The sequence below is a fragment of the Mauremys reevesii genome, linkage group 26 (genome assembly GCF_016161935.1).
Source record: "Mauremys reevesii isolate NIE-2019 linkage group 26, ASM1616193v1, whole genome shotgun sequence".
Classification (NCBI taxonomy): Eukaryota; Metazoa; Chordata; order Testudines; family Geoemydidae; genus Mauremys; species Mauremys reevesii.
The window spans coordinates 1,962,933-1,973,191 of NC_052648.1; the positions used below are offsets into that span (position 1 = coordinate 1,962,933).

The following is a 10,259-nucleotide window of genomic DNA, read 5'->3' on the forward strand; positions in this document are numbered from 1 at the left end:
AAGTGGATTTCTGCTATTTATTGCAGCTTAAGTGGTGGGGGGGACGGGAGAAGCTCTTTTGCATTGTATATAGTACTGATTTCTGCATTCTCTTTAAAAATGGATCTGCACAGGCCAAGTTATGGTAGGTCTGTATGCTGCATGCATGGTTGAGCGCAGGCAGCATCAAACATGTCTGTCTCACTACTGCTTCTGCATGTTAGTGAACACTTTGCCAGCATTCTTTAACGGTGCAAAAACCTTTCCTGTACAGAGAGAACCTTTGCTTTAAAAAAAGGTGGAAAGAAAGATGTTGACTTTTAATTATGGAAGAAACTATTGATAATTTATGTACCGTTTTTTGTTTTCCTTTAAAACAAAAAAATTGTGCCTGAGAATACTGGTGCAAACCCTCTTAACAAAGATGGTTGCTTAAAACTTCCTGTTAGGTAAATAGAGCCACCTGAAGTTTGTAATAACTGGTACAGGATTCTTTTTTATTAAATTCCACTTCAGCGTAAGGTATGAATTGTTGTTTTTCAAAAGCTCAGTTTCTGTAGGAATGATATTTAAGACTTGTCCTTCCCTTATTAGGATATTACTCATTTTGGAAACCACCTCAGTGTATAATATGGAAGAGGAAACCCCCCTCATCGTACAGTTGGTTAAAATGTACTCTGTGCTTTAAGGATGAAAGCATTTATTACTTTGACAAACGGACCCCCTGTCACTGTGATGGCAATGTGAAAGAGCAATTAGCATTTATTATATGTATATGTTCTCTTTTTAAAAAAGGAAAAACTTTGTAGTGTTCCTGTTGTTTGTATTTTTAGTTGCTTACTATTTATACTGCGCAGTGTAGGCATGGATTGCATGTCAGTTTTCTATGCGGGCACCATGATGACATTACGATAACTGTGTATTATAAATCATTTTTACCTTTTTAAACAGAATCATTGTGTGGAATTTCTATACTGCAAAACAAAACACTACATTAAGTACTATATTCATTTGTGTTATTTATTTTTTTGTGGGTGGGAGGGGGTGGTTTTAACTGTGGTGTATATTGCCTTATATGTGGGCTTGACCGACTTTATCAAAATAAAGGCATAAAGGGGTAAATATGCTTACTGTTTTATTCAGTAATACAATGTGAGGCTGCCACAGAGGTAGCTGCAGAAAAGTATATTGTACAAGCATAGAATGAAAGCAAATATATAGTATATAAGTCTGTATAGGACAGGAAATCCAGCTATGTATTATAGATTACAAATAGTACAAAAAGTCCCGTGAGCAATTAAAAGTTTTTGTATGGAGATTATTATGCCAATCATTTTGTAGTGAGTATTATCAAAGCCCATTCTAACCTGTTCCAGCACACCTAATGTACATTCTACAGTTGTTTGAAGAAACTCAATCCAGTAAAAGTTTTGATTTGGACACGCCCTAAGAAATCTATTCTCCTGCACTCTGTTGGTTGCAGGAACTTGACAAACGGTATGGTTACCTGCCTTTGCCAGAGGTTGTTGCGTTTTCTGAGTTTGGAGTCTCAAGGATACATTGGAGCTGTGCATTGTGCTGTGGGTTTCTGAAGGCTGCAGACAAGTCAGGCAATAAGGATTATCACAGAACATAAAAGGTGTATTTTAAAAGAAGAGAGCAAGAGAACAGGAAGAACTCCTGTTTGAGGCTGTAATTCAGTTTGCGTGTGGTCTATATTCACAAATTACAGAGCAAAATATTAACCAGGGGCTTGTGTATTTAAAAACTGGACCAGAAAATTGTCCCTAATACAAGACTTCTGGTAATAGTGTTCTTCCTATGTGGTAGTTTGACCTCTCCCACACCTTTCAGTCTGCATTCACTCCATTGTGTACCAAAAGGCACCTAGCAGACGCTACAGGAAAGGTGGTAGGTGTAGTTAGCTTGGCGGAGATGAATTACAAGTAACAAATATAAGGAGGCACGTTTAAAGCCACAGAATTTCTCTGTTCTGTCCTCAGCTTTCAAATGCACCTAGAATCTATTGGACTCCATTGTGTTTCTTTTCCCCTTGAAGTAGCACTGCAAGAATGTACAAAGCTCTGGGGAGAGTATACATGAGCAAGCAGGTAGAGCAGAACCTTGGCTTGAGGGGCCCACGCCATTGTGGTGTAATCTATGATAAAGGCTGTCATGTTTTCAGATTTCTTTGCACTGGTGTAGTGGATTTTTCTTCTAATTTTGTGTCCCTCTAATTTTCAATACCAAAAAATTAGTTTGCCTGCATTTATTGATGCTTTCTCGATGCAAGTAGGGTGAAGAGCCTGCCTACTCGATGCCTGGGTTCTCCTAGATGGGCTGGGTAATACCAGTTCAGAGGTATGAGTCGCAGGTCCTGCAGCCTAATATGGTCAGTGCAATAAAATCATGGATTGAACAGTTGGTCTATTTGTTGTGTAAGGCTGAATTTGCGCTAAATGTAATCTGTAAGGGGACTTCATAGAGCTGGACTAGTTGTGCTGCTCTGGTGGAGCGTATTTTAGTTGTGAGCACTGGCCATGTGTCACGAATTACTAACATCTGCGTGCTGTAGGTGCCTTTACTCCAGTTACCGTGGAATAATTGTGGTTCATTTATGGCTTTATTCTTGTGTTGGATCGGGAAAGGAATGTGCCATTGAATTAGTACTTGGACCACAGCTACAACAATATCTGCAGCAGTGTCTCTTGTCTTGGCTCCAAGAAAGGCACCTAGCAGACGCTACAGGAAAGGTGGTAGGTGTAGTTAGCTTGGCGGAGATGAATTACAAGTAACAACTCTCCAGGTTTGCTCAAGCTATTACAGCCAAATATTGCTAACTTATGGGGGATATTTCTAAAGGCACGAAAGGGTATTAGTCACCCAGCTGCCATTGAAAGTCAGTGGGAGTTGAGTGTCCTGTTTGCATTTGTAAAACTCCCCTTAGATGCATAGTGACACAGTAATTGGGTGCTAGTAATTAAAACCAGAGCGGTTTTTAATGTAAAGTGTAATAGCAAAGTTTCATAATGTAAATCCCTTAACTAGAGAGCAGTCCTATACGTGCCATTTACTTCTTATGTTCCAATGTCTGCTGAAAGGAATGCTGGCCATCTCCTCAGTACTAGCTTAATTACGCTGTTGCTTTTTTCAGATTGTACGTCAGGTAAATGAGGGAGAGAGACGTGCATAAATAGATTTGATTTAATTTTAGCTTGACTCTTTTTTCGCTGGAACGCTGGATTGTATATTAAATAGCTACAGGAGAATGGGACAAATTATGTCTTTGGAATTTCTGACTTGTAGTTTCCACCTGCCGGAGAATCAGACAGATGATGTAATCGTAATGTTTACTGGTATCTCTGAAGATCCTGTTTTCTGTTAAATGCATTTTAATCTGGTACATGGCTTAGCATTAATGCAGCATCATGATTCAGCGGAGAAAACATCTGTGGTGAGATCTTCTCTGTAAAAACAAAAACATAAAACCTTGACGTCTCTTAGCTAGTCTCCAGCAATCTGCTGGGAAGCCACGTGTCCTGTTAAGTAGTGTGCAGGTTAGCAGTGTCAGCTGTGCTGAGCTGGCAATAATTGCCTTGTTTGGGGGTGTTTTGCATTTGTTGTCACAGTCCCAATCCAATTCCCAGTCACTGTCTTAAGGGCTTTTGTGTGTTCTGGCTGCAGCTGACTGTGGAGCATCTGCACTGAGTTATGCCCAGATAGGGCCAGGGTACTTGCTGAACAGATCTGCTAGATCACTCAGTAGTGAAGCCCTTAGATGGTAGGTATCTGAGAGAAGAGGTTTCAAAATATAACAATCCCTCTCACCCAACAATGTGATTGAGGGAAATTAACATCTCTGTTGCTGCTGCTATTTCAATGTCTGGTTTATCCAGTTCCACAGCTGCATATTGGTCATTTTATGAAAGCTGTTGGCAATTGAAAGGTTTACATCCTCTTTTGGAAGGAAAGTTGAATGCTGGAGAACACAGCAAAACACTGAAGCTGTTTCACTGTGAACAGATCTGGCTTGCCCTGACTAATGAGAACTTGCAGTAGCTAATGTGATAGTGGCAAAACTTTTAATGATTAGAACAAGAACCAAACACCTTTTCTGGAGCTAGCAACAACTATCAGAGGACAGTGTTAACTATTTTACTTCTTAATTTTGCTTTCCTGCACTCGTTATAATTTACAAATTTTTACTTTTTTAATGTGTTGAGGGTGTTGCATATTTCTTTGTAGTTAAAATATACAGCGAGGGGTGTGAATCAGAGGAAGACAGCTCTATGAACTGGCTTTAGGACAAAAACTAATCACAAACCAGATTATATGGCCAAAACATGGTACATGCAGGAGCTGTGCATGGGAATATGCCAAGGGTAGGGGTAGTCCTAGCTTCTCAAAACACTCCCTTCAAACATTAGGAAGCTGGAGTCCAGTAATTGCAGTCTTTGCCTTGGAGAGAGAATGAGTTTGCATTTTATAAGTCACTAATTCTGCAGGTTTCGTTTTAAATGAGCGCTGGATTTTGAACGTGTGCAGTGCTTGGAAATCTAAACTAAAACCAGCTGACTCAGAAAGCTAATTATCTATTTCAAATGGTTTAGCTCTCAACTAGCAATTTTAGATTTGTCTGTGCAGAGAGGAGCATTTTTCTGAGCGGGGGTGCTGGGATTCCTCCCTCTCCATGAAGTAGATGTCTCCTACACTGCCTGATTGTAAATCAGGAGTGGGCTGCAGAGCCTGGCACATTAGCATAAATCCTCTGGAAGAACTGAGAGTGCTCATTATGAGTTAAAGAAGGCCTCCCACTCACACATCCACCTTACAGGCTTGTCAGGCTGGGAAGTTGCTTTATACCTATAAAATCTGGCATGCAAACTTTGTGGCTAGTGGGTGTTGGAAAGTGTCATAGTCCCAGCAATTCCAACTCCTGTTCAGCAGAGTATTAGTAAATGAAGTGAATTTGTTTAAAAATTCTTTTTGGAATACAGAATCCTCTCCATTCTGTTGTCAGCCCTCTTAGAATTGAACAGTTCTCATCATGGAATCTGCTGTGGAATAGAACATATGTAACACATCTGCAGTACCCAGAAGTTAGAAAGGATCCCAATGCCATGTGGGGGATAGGATGCTTGGGTCTGAGCTGTGAACCTTGCTGCTGAGTCCAGAGTTTCTTCCTCTCATGTGTGTTGCAAGCCAGCATAGTCTAAGGCTTTTGTACAACTGTGTGTGTGTGTGTATATATGTGTTTAAAATAAGATTAGAAGTGAAGAATTAAACAATTCTTTGAAGTGTGGATGTATAATAACCCCCTGGATACTGCGTGGCAGTGGTTTTCCTATGTTGATGTGTAGAGCTCAGTTAGCTAGGCTGAATGAGGTGCTTGCTCCATGTTACTGTAGTCCTTGCAGCTCTGTTTGTTTGCATTTTTGTTTAATATTGGGATCAAGCCTGGCATCTTTTGTAGTATTTTCCTTAGGTTTGTGTGGTAGATGAGTCAGAATTGGTTGGAACCTTCAGTGTTAGAATCAGTATAAGCAAGTTGGATGTTTAATGTGCTGGAGAGTGAGTGACAAAGGCTGACTCATTATATTTTTCCATTTGTCTGTTAAATGTTTTCACAATTCCTGATATCTGTTTAAAAACGGTCAAGTGACTCAAAAATCCTAGTGATGTCTCCCTCCCTCCCCCCACCCCACCCCTCTTTTTTTTTTTTGGAGGGCAGAGCAGTAGAAAATCCTTAACTGAATATTTTAAGGCAGACAAATTAAATCACAGTACGAAAAAAAATCTCAGCACACAAGTTTAAATTGGGTTTAGGGCTTGCAAAAATTAAGTTGTAACCAATATTAACCTAAGCTCTCCCCTGCTGCTCCCATCCCCTTGGAAGTTTACATTCTTTAACTGAAGGAAAAGTATCTGAGCCTCATTTAGTGAGTCAAGAGTGATATTCTGTCTCTCAGGGCTCCTAAAATCAGATGTGCAGATGAGAACAAAACCAGCTGGTGATTATACTGAAGAAAATGCAGATCTTAGAATCACAGAAAAGAGCAATGGTAAAGGCCTCTTGGGTTTTTCCACCCTAAGCTCCTTGGGGCAGCCGATGTCTCATTTTGTGCCTTGTAAGGTGCTGTGTCTGTTATCAACTCTTAATAGTGAGTCCCCTTTGCTAATGCAGGATTCTTCCCTACATTATGGTCGTCAATAGCGTAATGTAGGGACCCTACATAGCATAGTGCAATAACCCTAACCTCTTCCATTTGGAGATTATCTTGAAGCCAAGAAAAAGGAGAGCACTGATTGGGTTATCTTGCTTTGAGACTGCTGCTATAAAGCACCATGCCATGTCAGTTGAATCAAATACAAATTGCTTGACTATGAGCCTTTTAAAAAACCTCACTCATGTGGATGTTTAATGTTAAAAAACATTCTCCAACATTATATATTAGAAAAGGCACACCTACTGAATTCTGTCAAAGGGAACTCATTTCTGCAAGCCCTAATTATAGAGTAAACTTGAAACAAAGCCTTTGTTTTTTTCATAATTGCAGTTATGATTTTTCAATATCAACATATAAAGCTACAGAAAAAGATGTTTATGGGGAACATGGTGGTATGAAAGGGAAGTCTCCATCCTACCTGTTGGTAGAGTGTCGTTTTTTGCCATGTGTAAGTTTGCTAATGTATGTTTTAAAAAGATCAGCCTGAGATGTGTGCCGATTCATGTGACCTTTATTTATTTTTAATAAACTTGTGACACAAGTTGTTTCCTGAAAAGCTTAAATTGTCGCAATTGAGAGTAAATGACAAGAGAAGTGGGTTTCCTTAGATGGCAGGAGTTTTATATATGTAATGAATCTTAGCTAAATCTATGGAAGTAGGGTCAGGCTCATTGGCCAGTTTGAAGGCAGTCTGATCTATCTTGGATCACTTTGGAAAGCAAAGTATCAAACAATTTACTGAAAGGCTGTTGTACCTTCTGCTGGTTTTCATTAGAAATGTGTCTGCTTTCAGATGCTCCCTCTTACTGTCTTCTAAACTGTTGTATTTATACAATAAATGAAGTGTAAGGTTCATTTGTACATGTCCTATGGACTAGTCAATCCAATCTTTTTATACTGTGGCTTAGAAAAAAAGATAGAAGGTGTTTCTTTTTATAAACCTAGTATAGGGACTCATTCCTGCCACTGTAATAATGGTGTGTCAGTATCTACATGAGACATTTTAGGGGCTTATAACTTGGACACAGAAATTAACTCTGGTTTGAAATTTACCAGACATGCGGAAAATTATTTATTAAAATCTGTTCTGGGTATTTGGTAGTAAAGAAAAAGAAAACTAGTAGTTGTCTTTATGCTTTACATAATGCCACAAGAGTCTCAGTTGGAGAGGAGAAGGTAGTCAGTCATCCAGCCTAATCATTGGCCTAATTGTTGGAATCTGGAAGAAAATTAAACAGACATAAGGAAGATAAGCAGGTAGAAAAATCTTTCTTTACTTGCAGAATAGAAGATAAATATAAGTATTGTGTATATATAGTATTTATGGGACAAAGTATAGAGGGAGATAGGACTCATTTAAACAAATCTTTCTTTACTTACTGGATCCTAAATATTTATGGCACGAGCCTTTACAAGCCTAGATGATACATGGTGGGTGGGTGTGTATATATATATATATACATATATATGTATATATATAAAATACACATCCAGATACTGTTTGGTCAGCATTATAAAGCATAGCAATTTAAAATACTGTATTTCAATCAGTTCTAAGTCAAAGGTCAGTAGATATTAGGGTTTTGTTTTCTTTGGGAGGGAATTGGAAGTTGTCATTTTTGTTTTTATCTGAGTGGGGTCCCCATCTTTTATTGGATTCCTTTAAAAGAACTGCAAATCAAATGCAATAGGAAAGTACTTATGAAGGGGAAGGTTTGATTTCAGTAAAGTTAAATCCAGCTGCTTCTGGCAGCTTCTCTCACAGACTGGCAGCTAAAACAACTTCATGTAGTTTACCGAGTTTGGGGGAAAACGTGTTGGATTTATGTATTTTCAGAGACAGTATAATATACTGTTCTTTACAAGCTAAACTTTTCTATCAAAATAACTTGTGGATTATTTCACTGATATATGCAAATCCTATATTCAGCTACAGCTTTGGTGACCCAGGAACTCTGGAGAAATTGTCCCTGTGACATAGAAGTTTAATTTATTGTGCTTTTCTGTAGGTAAAGTGGAAAACTGAAGTTGGCTTTAAGTGTTTGCAATCTGAGAAATGATGTGAAAAAGCAGCTCAACTAAATGTATATTCTTTTCAATCCTTTTTTGTGTGAAGGCTTTTGTCTTTGTATCTTTGCATTATTTGTAAATGAAATGTAATAAAGTTCAAATGTTTTTTCGTCTCTGGCTGCTCAGCTTTTCTTCCTTAATAGTTTTCTCACTGAAGCTTTTTAATGTTCAAGTGGTTAAAAAAAAAAAGAAAAGACTATTTTAGTAATGTTTACCAGAAACCATGGAGGCAAATCATTGTGGCTGGCTAACATTATGCTTGATAATGCTTTTGCAGGTATGCAAACTGATAATGATCTAGGTAATGAAATCCCAGCTTCAGGATGTGCCTTGTGCTTTTAGATCACAGGTCTAGAAAGATGATAAAGCATTGTGTTAACCCTCAATGCTTAAGTTACTTAGAGAAGTCCCCAGTCCTCACAGCACCAGTGGTAACAGTAGAGGGGTCAATCCTGCCATCTTTTCAGTGGGACATAACCCCAGGTTCTGATCACGTGATCATTGACTAGCCTGTGGTGGTGTTTGTAAATGTCGGGTGTCTAATGCTGGTATCCTGACCAAATTCTGAATCAGGTAAGTTCTAGTTGACTTTGCTGAATTCCCCCTGGCAGTTTTGTGGAAGGTGGTGGTATTCTTCTGCACTTCCTGATCTAACTTGTTGCTGCTGCTGTGTTATATTGGGGTGGATGTATTTCAGTGGTGGGAGAATAGATCCCTACATATCCTTCACAGCTCAGCACCCTGTGAAATAGATAACCGGGCAAAGACTGTAAGATGTCTGAAAAGGTGCTAAAAGAACAGTTACTTTGTGAGCTCCATGCATTGTATTTCAATGATCTGTAGATAAACTTGAGCCAGTCAGGTGGTTTTCCCAACTGGCAGTGCCACAAACTCCACCTGGGATCTAAAATAGTTACTGCCACAAATTAGCAGACCATCCTATTGCTGAAGTATAGCACAAAATTACACCCAAGCTCATTCTCCTACAGCTGTGTTAACTCTGCAGTGCTAAATGCAGGAGTGTCAAAGGAAATGAGTTGGAGTGGGGAGGGGTTGTGGATAGAACATGAGTGGGAGTTGGATAACTTGGTTTTCTTTCCTGGTATTGTAGAGTTCCTGTGTGACCTTGGCCAGGTCACTTCACCTCCTGGTCCTACTTCATCTAATATGTGTCTAATCCCTTATGTGTAGGGGAGTCATGGAACTTAGCACTTACAAACGTTAACAAACTATATAATTTTAGAGCATTATAAAGTAAGATGGGGCTGTTTTAGAGTCATTTTTAAGCTATAACTGGACTTTTTAAAAATATCATGTAAAAGTTCAAGCAGTTTTCTTGGTTGACCCTTCAAGCATACGCCCATATACTGACACCTGGGTGCAGATGATAAATGCAGTGAAACCTGCTATATAAATTGGTTGTTAGAGAGGTGAGACAGGTATGACCAGTGGTGAACGGGGCAAGTTTTCTGTTTATATTACAGAGGTAATCCATAGTTGGGATATGGTGACTAACTATTTAGCTCTTGAGAGACGGCTATTACTGAACCCTCCCTGGAAGGAATTTGCCTTCTGTTACATTTTGATTTATTCCTGTTCGTGAGAGGTAAATTGATGGAGGTTTAGCTCTAACCAGAATTCTGAATGAAGGGGCAGCAGCACTCCTGTTCTTATGGTGATGAGATGCAGTTCTGGTGGGACTGTTCTTGTGGGAGAGAATCTACCCCCAGTGTGACTGAAGGACCACCTACAATAAACACATGCCCTTTGTGCATGTAAATGAAATGTGATTTATACTGAAGATATATTTTGCTTTCCAGAGGAAGTTGTGGAATCCACATCTCTTGAACTGTTTGAAATCAGATGGGACAAAATCTTGACACACAGAATGGTTTTTGAACAAACCTGCAGTGGGCCCTGCAGATGGACTTGAGGGGCTTTCCCTTCACGGAGCTCTCAAAGGATCATTTCTTGTTGAGTTTT

General features: G+C 39.2%; 1 protein-coding gene across 1 annotated transcript in view; it reads left to right on the forward strand.

Moving 5' to 3' along the window:
- Positions 1-8,389, forward strand: part of CRTC1 (CREB regulated transcription coactivator 1) — a 73,912-nt gene extending 65,523 nt beyond the window's left edge. Inside the window, exons 15-17 of the mRNA XM_039515363.1 lie at positions 574-5,169; positions 5,949-6,041; positions 7,361-8,389. The gene's annotated coding sequence lies outside the window, so the exon portion shown is untranslated. The remainder of the gene's footprint in view (positions 1-573; positions 5,170-5,948; positions 6,042-7,360) is intronic.
- The last annotated feature ends 1,870 nt before the right edge of the window (positions 8,390-10,259 follow it).